General features: G+C 44.3%; 1 protein-coding gene across 6 annotated transcripts in view; it reads left to right on the forward strand.

The window, feature by feature from the left end:
- The window catches only part of LOC311008763 (adhesion G protein-coupled receptor L3), a 179,396-nt gene that overhangs the window by 13,027 nt on the left and 152,506 nt on the right, over nt 1-13,863 (forward strand). For all 6 annotated transcript variants that reach the window (XM_084002629.1, XM_084002625.1, XM_084002626.1 and 3 more), the window contains exon 2: nt 7,548-7,631. The gene's annotated coding sequence lies outside the window, so the exon portion shown is untranslated. The remainder of the gene's footprint in view (nt 1-7,547; nt 7,632-13,863) is intronic.

A 13,863-nucleotide genomic window follows, 5' to 3' on the forward strand; every position in this document is an offset into this window, starting at 1 on the left:
TTTTAAAAGCTCTTGTCAGATATGCGTTAAGGACGCACGGACCACACAGCCATGTAATTCTTCCGGACAGTGGCCATTTCTGTCACATCCTGCCATTGGCTTGTGTATCGCAGTGATTTGCCGCGTTAGTTGTTATGGTCTAGCTGAAACTGTGTGTGTGTGTGTGTGTGTGTGTGTGTGTGAGATAATAATAAGGTTACCCTCTAAATGGTCACTTAGCTCATCCTTGTGAATTTTAATTGACACCAATTTGTAATGAGTCAAACCGGTTTGTTGTTGAACTTTTTGAATTCATTGCTGAATAACCGATGATGGAAATGACTTTCACCTTCACAAAAACACACTGCTCTATTGTATTGTCCATAATCATTCATTCATGCGTTTCCACTCTTGACCTATATAATGTCAACGCTGTTGCTCTTCTCAGCGTTTCACCTACTCAGACCTGTAGTTCACATGACTTTTTCTTAGCTTTTTCAGCCTTCGTCGTCAAAGTTATCTAAGCAGAATCTGTCTCGAGCAAAGACAACCTAAATCTGTCACATACCAGCAGACGGCTCCCCAGCGTGGGGTCACGCAGCCCATTACTGTGTTGATGCAGTTACAGTTATGTCTTTCTTTGTAGCCACAATGATAGGTTGACATGCCCCCAGCTGACGGACCCCCCTCCCTTCTTCACAGGGGTCCTGCGATATCTCGCTTGTCTCCTTCCAAGCCTGAATGGGCACATTGTGCTGCCGCCTGCCGCTGCTCTGCAGACCACTAGGTCCTCCACACACACCTGTCAAGCCATGTCCTTGGCGCCTTGGGTGCTGAGACACTCCAGAGCCCCCCTGCTGCACACATGGTTATTGAACCCTTGCACACCCATACATACACACACACACACGCACCTCTAAAAGCAGTCATATGTGAACAAATAAACACGTGTGCTTATGCAGACCTCCTGTTAAGACACCGACACATATGCACAGCGACATACACAATTGAATTTTGCATAAACTCTTCAGCACACACACACGCTCAAAGCCTTGACTTTATTGGAAACACACCTCCCTCCCCTCGTCAATGCCAAGGTTGTACTCGGTGTGCAGGTCAGCTCCAGCATTCAGAAAGGGTCAAGTTCCATATTTGTCAGGGTGGGGAGGGCAAGGGCGCAGAAGGTTGGTCGGGGTGCACACTCTTACACATGGAAACGGGATTCAGGAGTAAACTACCTGTAACTCGATCCACTGCTTCAATCAGTTGCAGGTTTTCTGTTTTTGAGGGGAGCCTTTGTGGGACGTGGTGTCCTTTTGCTTCCATATAGCACATATGTGTGTTACATTTCTGCTAAAACGATTTCTATAGTTGATTAATCATTTTAGCTGCTATTTTCTTTCTAGTCGCCAAGCAGTACTTAATGATGCTACATTGTGAACACATTGTACTAACGGCTAACATACATAGGTTCCATTCAGTTACATCACGCTGCTTTCATGCTCTATTCAGTAAAAATGAGTATTGTGTAAATGGAAATCATAAAGTAATCAAGGTGTATTCAATTATAATGATGTATTCAATGTGTATTCAATTATAATAATATTTGGTGAGAAACGTGTAAAAACTGTTAGAATAGATATGAGAAAGGGAATTATAATAACCATTAAAACTACCAATGCTAAGGATATTTTTTTTTATTACTTCTTAATCATTTGATTGTGTTTTTTTCTTTTTCCACATTACTATGATAGAAAGTAAAAGGATAACATTTGGACAGTGGGGAGGAAATAGTCTGGCTAATGTAAAAACATTTTTTTTATCAAAACTATCTTCTGGATTACGGCTCAATGATTATTGGCAGTCGTATTGGCATCAAACCCCCAACAATTCTTAGTTTCAGCTGATAATACACAAATACATTTTTGTAATAATTTTTCCTTTCACACTGGCCCTTTAAATCAGTCCAGAAACACTATAGAAAGAATACCTTTTGTTGCATGGCGCTGGTTGAGAGCGCTCTCTAACTTATGATCCATTGAAGGTAATCCTCTTTTTTGATGTCTTGCAACACTGATCTCGAGTGCATCCTCTCCGTCTCTCTGAGCTCGTCTCCATGGCCTTGCCCGGTAACCCTCCACAGAACAAATGTGCCTCTTCGCTGGGTGTTACCATCACAGAAAAATGCTAAATGGCTGATTGCAAATGCACACAACGTGCACCCTCGTCAAGGACCTACGGTGTCAAGTCCCACTAGTGTCACCCATACAATTTTCCCCTCTATTGACTTTTATGTTCTGCTGCAAGGTTGGTCATCGTGGAGGGAATATGTATGTATTCCAAATAAAGACAAGCGTGATTATCATAATGATATTCCCCCGCTTAGGTAAACAGATCCCTAGCCTCGGCAGAGGGGGACATTTCCATGTGAATGTACGGCATTTTGACAGCTTTTTTTCTGACGATACATTTCATGCGTGTAGCACCGGGGCGCCATAGACGTTAAAGCTTTTTAAGAACCGGCTCCGAGCTGGGATTTTCAGGTGCGATCATGTGATAGCGGACCCTCCTGTTTTGGCTTAAGAAGCAATCTTGGGCCCGGGGACAAAAAATCATGATATTTACATAAATATTCACACATAAGCTTGCATGCGCCAATGAATACAAATGCGACGCTTGGGTGTTGCATACAACTTGAGCTGAATTATTCTGGAGGCTGTTCATCACATCTATCTCTTGTATGTAAGAAACATAAATACATAAAGACAAATACAGTGCATATTAACCTACATGCCTTTTTAATTAAGGCCTGTGTTTATGGTCGTCTCTGTTCTCTGTCGTATCTCCCTCGTCACCTCTTCTCATCGATACGCCAACACAAAATGTCAGAGAGAAATGAGCACTAAGGGAAAACGTGGAGATGATGACGGAGGAGAACAAAGATGAGGAAAAAATGAGACAGAAAGCATCACAGGAAAATGAAGCGGCGGAAAATTAGAGCAAGACTAAAGAATGAGAAGGGAGACATGTAAGTGTACATTATGGTCCTGCAGTTGCCAGCAACCTCAGTCAATTGTTATCTGCTTCCCTGAATTTAATGTGACCCTTGGGGGCAGGGACGCTGCCCATGCATTATAAATGCTGCCCATTGACTCCGGTTGGTAAGCTTTCCCCTCCCCTCCCAATGAGCAGGGCCCTGACTGGCTGTGATGACTTAACTGATGACAGCAATCTAATTTTGTGAAATTTTCACAAATGTTTTTCCTCGCCTTTGCCTTTCGCCTTTTCATCGTAGATTTAAACGCTTAAAGATAGACTTCCTCCATGAGGCGTAATAGATACGTTTGCTCACGTTTGCACATATATAGGTTATACTGCCACAAAGGCAGTTTACCTGCAAACATAATCTTCACGAGGCCGCTTCATCTGAGCGCGTCTCTTTTGAAAGTCTACATAATGCGGTGGAATAAGCAGCAACAGTATGCACTTCACGCATGAGAATGTAGGTTACCCAAAGGCCGACTCTACTTGTAAAGGATGCCACCGTTTCAATACATTTTCTCTTCATTAGCCGTATCTCCTCTGCCCTTGGCCTCGGCGCGCGATGGCCGGCTTGTCAGTTACAGTGTCACCACCACAGGGTCATTTAATTTAGAGCCCCGCTCCGCCGATTAGAGCTTTTGTTGTGAGCGGCCGCGACTACTGTAACGCGGGTGTTTGGGTCAGCGATGAGCACAATGGCTTCGTTACTCTCGCTGACTTCCTCACTATTGGCTCTCCCTCACTTTCTCAGCACATTTTCCACTCGGCTGATAAAATAAGCCACTCTTTGATGAGCTTTCGGCAGGGCCCGGGTGCTGCGCCTCAGTAAATGCTTTTATAGAGACACACCCCAGGCTGTCGACTTGGATCAGTCATACAGCGGCCGCATGCGTCTTTCTCATACGTCCTTTTGTCTTTTGATGGCAGTTATTTTCCGACACGCAACGATAAGCTGGTAGCCGCTAATGTATATCCAGAATGCCCTACAATTACACCATGCAACTTTTCGCCTTGAGGCAGGAAGAGTATCCTAGCCTTGCCCTGTTTCTCTTCACTTGGTCAAATTCATTCAATTTAACAGGAACACCTTGAAATTGTCTTGTAAGCGTCGTATTTAGCCATGCAGTTCTGTTGCCTTTCTTGTTGCCATTTAACCCTCCTTTTAATGTGAAAATCGGCTACATTAAGCGTTTAATTTGAATGAATAAGAAAACGGCAACTTTTTCTTTCTCATTTTTGTTCAAGTCGTACTTTGTAGCCCCGAGGCTTGTGCCTTAATTTTTTTTTAACGTGTAAGAAGAAAAAAAAAGCTTATTTTGTATGCTCTTCTTCAGATGTGTAAGCTCGTTCTGATGAGACGAACTGTACTCGCATGTAAGGGTTTTATATATTCATTTAAGTAGTTGAATAAAACCACGTCAGCAGTGGCCTGAAAATCTTTGAAGTCAAACAGCTTGCCGTCATCAGCCTTTGTAAAACTGGGGGATCATCTTATTAATTTGTATGCTTTGAAGGGAACGCTAGTCATCTGTAAAATCGTGGAAAAAAGGAATACACTCATAATCCAAGATACGGTTGTTATTAAACCGTGATAGTTTTTCAATATTTTCTCTAGTTGGAATGTTCTAAAGGATGATGAAACTCCACATCTTTCATAGCATGAAAAAGCATTGTTTCACTCAACAGAAATACGGCCCGCCCACACTCCACACTGACAGCCAGCACACTGCACCACAATGAATCACGTTTGGGGTGTGAAATCAAATTTGGGTGCAAGGTCCTGGCAGTGAAAGTAGGAGAGTCAGCCTGCGTTTCATCACTTTGTAATTTAGAAAAACAGTCCTTTCACCGTGAGAACCCGATAAGTACTTAGAATAACAGTAGCATGACGTGGAACAGAAACACTTTGTTTAAATGGATGTTTTTAATTAAAAAAAGTGTTATATTTTTCGTACATACGTGGCAATTTTACTTCTTATTTGACATTTCCTCAAGTGCCTTGATTCAAAACTCATTATGTTATCTGATTTTCACGTTCAGACAAGAGACGTTTGTGATTACGCTTGATGCACTCGTATCTTATGTAATCATGTATACCATAAACACTGGCCTCGAGGTACATTTGTTGAAAGTAATGACAACTGTATTGAGGGTTTGTCAAAAAAGTGTCTGAGTTGATGTACAGACAGTAGACTGGCTGCACTTTCATGTACCTACAGTATAAATAGAAGTAGTAGTAGAAGTATCGGAAAAATAAGCCGATTCCAAAGACGCCGCTCCCTCTCTTCATTCTCTCCCTATCTCGCTCGACCACATCTGTGCTCACAGCATTGTGACTACATAATATACCTTTTAGGGTCATTGTAACTGATGATGATGATAATGATGATAATAATAATACCGTGATATCTCATACTGCTACAGCCCTAATTGCAATATGGCTCAGCAAAATTCCAATTAAGTATTTTTTTCTCCCCCAAACCATTAATGGCAGCTATATTGTGTTGCGGCGGTGAAAACTCCTCACATTCCTGAGTAAATCTGCAGTTATGCTTTCATTAACAAGCAACCTGGCATTAATAAGCAGCTATCTCTCCCGGTGTCAGGATGGGTTATCCATGCCCAGCACTTCAATAGGCCTGCATATTTTTGGAATGTGCATCCTAGTAGTAATGGTACCAGATTGCCTTGAGTGCCTGGAACTGCCTGGTGTACATTTCTTCTTTCCTTTGAAGAGGAGTTGGACACTTTGGTTCTCGTCTGCTGCTGGAACTTAAACACAGATGATTATTAGAGCAGGTTTGAATCGGGCTCTGAGAGTGTCGCCGCTCAGTGAGGAAGATCGCTGAACGTCGGTGAGGTAAATAATGTTTCAAAAATGCAGATCGCTGTTATTACTGTAAATTAGTTTTTGGATAAGAAGAGGATCGAGTGTGAGCTGCCAGACAGTCCATTAAACCGTCCAGAATGTGGATAAATAGTTTATTTTTCTATTGTCTGCGAACTCTTGTCTCTCTTTGTGTGCCACAGTTTGTGGTTGGGATCGTGGCAATCTGGTGCGATGGCGTTGCTTTCCAAACACTTCCAGGCCCCGTTAACTGACTGGCAGATGCTCTGTTGACCGAACCAGCTCCGGCGGGTTCATCCGAATCGACCTATGGCATCTGCTTTTGCCGCCAAAACTCTCATATTTGATCAAACATAATGAACAGCAGATTTGATGCAGCGCGGCCTCAGCACTCGTTCCCAAGCCAGGATCGTTCGGCCTCGATCGTTGGGAATTTGCCGATGTAATTGAGATGTATTTTGTCCTTTTTTGTCGCATCTCTGCACAATTTGAAATAAAATGGAAACCAAACAGAAATAGACAAAACTGATGACAGCTCCGAAAAGAGTCTTTTTCACTTCTCTGTGACTTTTTATGGACGTAGAAGATCATTTTTAAATCATGCTCCAGTGCTATTAAAAAATAAGTTGACGTGTGACAGCAAGATGTGTTTCAATCCCCCTCAAATTCATCGTCTACTTAATATGCACAGTAAACACTTCTGATTAATTCAGTACTTCTGCTATAGACACCTCAATAACAAGAGCTTTGGTGCTCATCGCTTGTATGTTTGCAGGTGAGATCTATTTTTAAAAAAACATGTTAGGATCGTTTGCATCACAATAATGAAAGAGAGAGGTGTTTCTCCTCTTTTTATGTCACCGAAGGTGAAGAAGAAACGTGCTTTTCAATTTCACTGAATACAGTTTGAACGCACCTCTGTGAAAAGCGTTCGCGTGGCTCATTAATTCAGCCGTAATTAAACGTAACCACTTCACCTGTGCACACTGGTGTCGGAGCGGCGAGGGTGTATATGGAGGATGGCGAGCGAGACGTGCGTTCAAGTGGACGCCTGAAAGAGAGGAAAGTGGGAACATGCAAAAGATGGATTGATAGAAAGGCTAAGAGGCAGGGAGCGGGAGAAGGGAAATGTGTGCGCGGGACGGCGAGGCAGCAACAAAAGGTGACTGGGGGGAGGCAGTCATCAAAATGCTAATGTTGCATGGGATATTTACTGCAGAGTGTTAATGCAGTTTAAAACAGGCTCTTTGTCCTGCAGCCCATCACCCAGCCCCTGTTGGTCGCTAATAAATCAGCCATTAAAAGCTGATGTGACCTGAATAGCACTCCATACAGCCGGCAATCCGCCTCTATCACCACTGCGGGGAACCAGACATGTGAAAAATTTATGAAGATGCCACTTAATAACGGTCAACCCCAGCAGAGACCCGAATACAGAGTTTTGCTGCGATGCGACCGGGCCGGCCAACACTGCTGGCGTTGAAAAAGTTTTTGTTCGTCAAAGTATGTCATGGCTGTGCACAGGCCTATTAAATATGACTTAAAATCAGGTTGGCAGATATTAAAAGTTCCTCCTGGGCTGAAATATCTCCCACGTCACCTATTTTGTAAGAACGCTCCGTGTTTTTACTGACGTGAGAGTCTCCTAACCTGCTTCCTCTGTCTGTTTCCCCTCTAGGACAGAAGATGCTTTTACTATCTGGGATGTGAGATACAGGCTTTGTGAGGAGAACACTCGAGAACCACACTCTGTCACACCAAGGTACTGTGCCATTTTATCACCACTCCTGACGCCACCCGACCGAGCTGTAAATGTCTCATCACGTGTCATGACTACGCAGGTTAAATACGCCCACCCAAAATCCTGCACCGGTAATGAAGAGCAGTCGTGTGGGCCAATTGGGTTTGCCCTTTGTGTGCGATAGGACGTTTATGAAAATGACTCACGATAGGTGCTCATCTTCATATGCAAATCTGTGGGACATCACTGGTAAGCCTTTAATTTCTGCCGCCAGCGCCGAGGGCTTTTTTTTTTTGTTCTTATTTTTTGGGTCGGTAACCATACGTGTCTGCCGAGCGTGTTTGGATTTCATTCCCTGATGCAAATGATGTTTTCAGTGTAATCATGCAAAAGCACAGCTGCCTTCTCCCCCCCCCAACCTCGTAACTACCGGTAACCATAACCTGAGCTTTACGTTTTTGCTCGCTGCTTCTTCTTGTGTTTTTTCCCCTTTCCTTGCTCCCTTGTCATGCCAGATGAAGCCCTCTCCTCCACATCCCCATACATACAGTATGCACACACACACACACACACACACACACACCAGCCCTTCCACTGAATGGAGCCACTAGCCTCGATGCCTCCTGCGATGAGGCTGGATTGAATTCAATTAGGGAGATTGTTTGCCCTCCAGCGTTTACTGGTGGGCATTGTGGATGATAGGTGTGCCTGCCGTCAACCCCCCTCAATCTCTCTCACACACACACACACACACACACACACACACACACACACACACACACAAACACAGACACAAACAGACCCTGCTTCATCTATCTAACCCGTTTTCCCTTCATCTAACTCAATACAGCCTCCTCTCCTCTCCTCTAACAACGTCCTGATGTTTTTTGGTGCATGTGATGTTTACATTGCTTCTCCAGCCCATGTTAAAGTTAATTTACGGATTGTATTCAACCAGATCAGCGCGTAAAAAGGGGGTGAGGGGTGTCCTATCACCTCTTTTGATGAAGCCTAAGGCGCTCATATTCTTCATATGATGGGATGGGAGATTTATTTATCAGAGGAGGATGATTGGGAACTACGTTTGAGCTGAATCCAGGATAATCCCATTTTTAGAATGCATTTCCCTGCTCGCTAGCACACGAAACACAGCACAGTAGATGTTGCTGACATGAGAGTCTCATGAGTTGCAAGGTGAAAATAGATTTCCGCTGCCATTTGAATAACATTGAGAGCAGCGGGTTACAAAGTGCTGGCGTCTGCTTTTTCTCTTTTTGTTTTGTTTTTTAGATATGTAGCGTGAATCTGGTGCAGACATCTCGGCCTTGGTTCTCCGTTCTGTGTGTAAACGCTTTGCAGCGACTCATCCTGCAACCCGCTGCTCTCCTCCAGATGTCCCGCTGCGTGGCCGTGTACTGGTGCTCCTCAGGAATCAGATTCTGTATTAGTGCTGAAAGATGTCAGAAGAATTAAAAGCCGGGGGCTCACTTTGATACGTATACATCCTAATGCACCCCAGCATGGAATTACAGCCTTCATTTGATGCACCTTCTTTTGCTTAATTTGCGGTCACTTCGGATTAAGTCTGATCTACTTCAGGGAGATGTTTTCTGGGCGAAGGAAGGCACAATATTCCATAACATCTGCAGATCAAGGTTAGGCAGGAATGAAGATATGAAGGATGTTATTGAGGGTTCTTGTTTGAAGTGTAGACACCTGCTCAACACTTGTTTTCAGCCTCGTTAGAGAGTGTGAACCTCTGCACCTCCCACAATGCTTTGCATACCCAACATGGTTGCCCATAGCATCAGCCATTCAACTTAGTTTGACCATAATGGCCTGTGAACACATTAGCCGCCGCCGCCGCCGCCGCCAGGTTTTGCTTCTGTTATCTTAAAGCCCTGCAGTTTGTGTGCTCCCGCCCCGGACTCCTCCAACTGATGCAAAGCAGGTCATTTGAATGGAAAGGGAGTAAAATCCTTTTCTGGCCCAAATGTTGAATTTGCGCGTCTTTGTTGTTGTGTCCAGTTACTCGGGGCAACAACATGCGGTCAGCACCGAGCAGCCCAACTCGAGGAGAAGGGGGACGGAGCATCGAAAGCCTCTAAACGGCCGAATTATTTCCGCGGCACACCTGGCTTGATGCGGCGCGTCGTTGATAATGGCAGATTTGTTGACCCTCCGTGTAAATTGCTGTCGTCTTGGCAACAGCTGGAGAGATTATTTGCCCAGACGTGTTTGTGGTCATTTCGTCCCGACAGGCGGGTTCGTGTGCGAGGACTCCTGCGGCTTCATGAAAATGTCTCTTATATAACAATGATGAAGCAATTTTCTAAATTATTGGTTTTAAACTAAATTACTCCATGAATTTATGCGTGTCATAAAAAATCATTAAGGAGTAATGTTGTTTCCACATTTGCCTCTTCTGTGATAAATTTAAGGTGGATGCACACAATAACATGCCATAAGAACATGAATTTATTTGTGTTTTAACCACTGTTTTGTTGTGAACTTAAGACATCCGTCACCTAAATTAATGACGGTGTTGTTGACTTGTGTGGGAGATATATTCACCTGTGTATGTCAGCCGGCATGTGTATACGTAGATTTAATGTGCATGCACATCTGCTTAATGTGGTGTTTGCTGAGTGCGTGTCCATCCCCTCCTCCTCCTTCCAATACAATATTCATGTCTTCGGTGGCTCTTCATTGCTCTCTTGAACTGCATTAACATGATAAAAGATTTTTTTTTTTTGGCTTCTGAATTCATCCATGCTTTTTTAAACCCTGCAAAGTGTATTTCACTCAGAATTAATAAACAGTGCTTTGAGGGTATATTCACATAACTGTAAGGAAATTAAGTAAAATCGTTCAGCGGTTCAATAATTTTTTTCAAATTTGCTAGCAGTTAGAAGAGAAGATTGATGCAATTTTTGCAATTTGGAGCTACAGCCACTTAGCATAGCTTAGCATACATACTGGAAACGGGGGGAAACGGCTAGCCTGGATCGTTCTATCTCCAAATGAAACAAAATTGAAAAGCGTTATCAAGACAATTTGTGTTTGAAGGTACTCGTCCTTATCTGGCAACCTCACTGTGACACCCAACCCAAAAAGCCATGCTATTTGAGGCTGTAGTTTCATATTTAACACACAGGTATGAGAATGGTGGATCATCTCATCCAACATGTTGAACGAGATCGAGATCCCTGGGGGGGAAAATGCACGACGCCTGTAGTTATTCCTCTTCCCCAATCTCTCCCACAACCCAGCCTCATCGTTATTGACTGTCACGACCCACCTCCTCGGTCCCCGAGGGCCACGCAGGTGAACGCCTCGCATGTCTTGATGGGTAGAGGTGAGTCCCGCCGACGACGGGGTGCCACGGAGAAGACGGTACATTCGGGTGGAGCTATTTCTAGTATGAGAAGGGGTTACAGGGACGCCGGTACAAGTGTCTCGCCGCGTGTCCGGCTGCTCTCCTGATACCTGCCCTGACACTTCCCTGTCTTAATAAAACAACACCCTTGACAGTGAACTCACAGAGCAGCTCAGCGGTCTCTCTCTCTCTCCATCATCTTCTGCCAACCCCCTCCTCCTCCTCCTCCTCCTCCTCCTCCCACCGTGTCTAACTCTTACCCTCCCCTCCTCGCCGTGACCATTTATGCTAATGCGTGTGAACAGGACGCTCTGTTGATGACGATTAGATTCAAACGCTGCGCTTGCACCTCTGGGGGCTACGCCGATATCATCTGACATGACAGAAGAATCCAAAGCAGCAATGTTCCCTAATTTGAAAGACACCAATGTGATTTGAGCTCCGAGGCATTGGGTTAGAGATATGGTAAGTGGATCCTGGAGTCAGTGTTTTGCAGTCGCATGCTGATTTTTTTTTTTAGTGGAAGCTGTTCAAATGCGTTCACAGAGATGCCCACTAACGTGAACCGCTTTCCACCCCCTTTGGTTTTTGGACGGAGTCTCCCTTGAACTCGGGCTGCACCCCGGCCAGCTTCGGGTTGCAGATAGGTGTGCGGCTCTGATCAGCCCCGTTAGATGTGCGGAGGAAGCAGGCTTTATGGAGGAGCCAAGCTCTCACAGGACATTAACGGGAGAGGGACGGGAGGAGAGGAGGAGATTACTGCTGGTCTTTTTATAGAGGATCACTCCATCTTGTCCTTTTTAGCTCCCTCATTAGTTCTCATTTCCCTCTTGGACAGGGATTCTCTCCTTTCTGTCTCCCACCAACACCAAGGCCACTTCCCTCACTTTGGCGAGGAACCTGTCTGGCTACCAGTTAGCCAAATATGATTCCCCGGCCGTCGGAGGGCCAAGTCTGGCGAGGATGGAGGGGGAAACAAAATCAGCCCAGGAGAGGAACTGGAAACAGATGAATAACGATTGCACATGCTTTCTTTTTGTTGGCAGTGGAGGCTCCGGAGCCCATGACATCTCTTTTTCTTCATCTTCTCACGCCAATTCTCTCCATTTCCTCCCTGCCTTTGGCTAGCACCTGTGAAATCAGACGTCCCCCCCTGGGGATGTCAAAAAAATAACCAACACAACAACTGGCTGTCAGGGGGAAGTTGTGAAGCGTCCTCTGCTACGACCGAGAGTGCGCTCCGTGCCTCTCCGGAGTCACAGCATTGGTTTCAGTGTAGGTGTGCTAACAGCCTCTTTATCAACAGGGATCATTAAATAATGCCCCGCCACTGCGTATTTGGCAGCAAAATTGTTGTTTAGCCGAGTAAAAATGGAGACACGGATAGATAATAGGAGCTTGTTGTCACTGCCTGCCGAGCAGCCAGGCCCAGTCCTGTGATGGAGCGCATTCACACACTTTCATGACCTCTTCTGATTATACATCATTGTCAAGTACACCGGGCCCCTGTTCCTTTTTTTTTTTTTTCTTTTTTACATATTCCTAAGTGGTTTATGAAAATGTTATTTTCACATTTGTTCTCCATATGCATGTTCTTGTTCCTTAGCCCTTCCGAGGGGAAGCGGCTGCCTTATAAAAACTGAGAAATAATTGATTTGCATCTGTTTATGTGGGGATGAAGCCGAGCACCTCCCTGCTGTCGGCCCCCGCGGTTCCGCGTGTGAGGATCCCAAAGGTGCCATCACACCCGTCTGTCCTTTTATTTATTAATTTATTTATTAATTTATTTCTTTTTACGGTGGCTCTAAACAGTGGACGGGGGGGGGGCTACGATCTGTTACCTCCCTCCCTTGAATTTTATTTACAGCCCCGGCTTGGCAATAAAGCCCACAATTTATGACTTACTTTTTAATTAGAAATAATGTCTTGTAGAGTTTAAGTGATTTATGGTTTAATCAATATATAGACTCCGGCTGGCCCTATGATGAACGTCGCTATTGACAGCGCGCAGAGTAGCCTAACTTAACACTTTGTCTTTCAAAGAAATATGTTGTGTTTTGTTCGGAGATGGAAAGTACTTCATGCTTTCTCTTGCTACTCTGTCAACACTTTTTCCTGAACAGGCGATGTGGTCTCCAAAATGAATCATCCTCCTCTGTCACAGTGTATTTAGGCTATTATTTTAACTCCGTGAAACCCCCATTGTTCAGTGCGCCACATTGGCTCAGGTTTACATAAAATACGGGCTGAAGATGGCTCCTCATGAATGGGATCTGACAAGCTGAGAAGAATGCAATTCTCTTCTAGGTAGTTCTTATTTTTTATTTTATTTTTTTAATGGGGAAAAGCAATTTCCTTTTTTTTTCTTCTCAGGTTCAGAGAAAAGAATGAGCATAAAGGATTTTTTTAAGTAGAATAATTAAATAGGAATCAAGTCAATGGGATTTGTTTCCTGGCGCTGCGGATGATTGTACAATATACACTTGGGATGGAATTATGGCACTTGAAGTGGCAACTGAAGTTCAATTTTGTCACGTGTGGCTTATTGTGAAGTGCTTAAACAGGACTCCTCTATGTGAGGATTTTCATTTACCAAACAATACCAGTGTAAAGCGGTGTTTAAACTCTCCGACGCTGCTTGAAATGAAGACGACACGGCGGCGACGGCCTAAAAGAAACGTGGGACTGCTGCTGGCCAGACGTTGTAATGGGACGACACACATTGCTTATTTATTTGATTTGTTGATCGTTTAGCGTATAAATTGTCCGGAAATAGTGAAAATTGGCCTTCAGATTTCAAGCAGTGCACTCAGAATGGACTCACTGAAACAAAACGTGGTTAGGAAAGCCTATTACATAGTCATGTATTATACA

The sequence above is a fragment of the Eutrigla gurnardus genome, assembly GCF_963514095.1.
Source record: "Eutrigla gurnardus genome assembly, chromosome: 23".
Classification (NCBI taxonomy): Eukaryota; Metazoa; Chordata; class Actinopteri; order Perciformes; family Triglidae; genus Eutrigla; species Eutrigla gurnardus.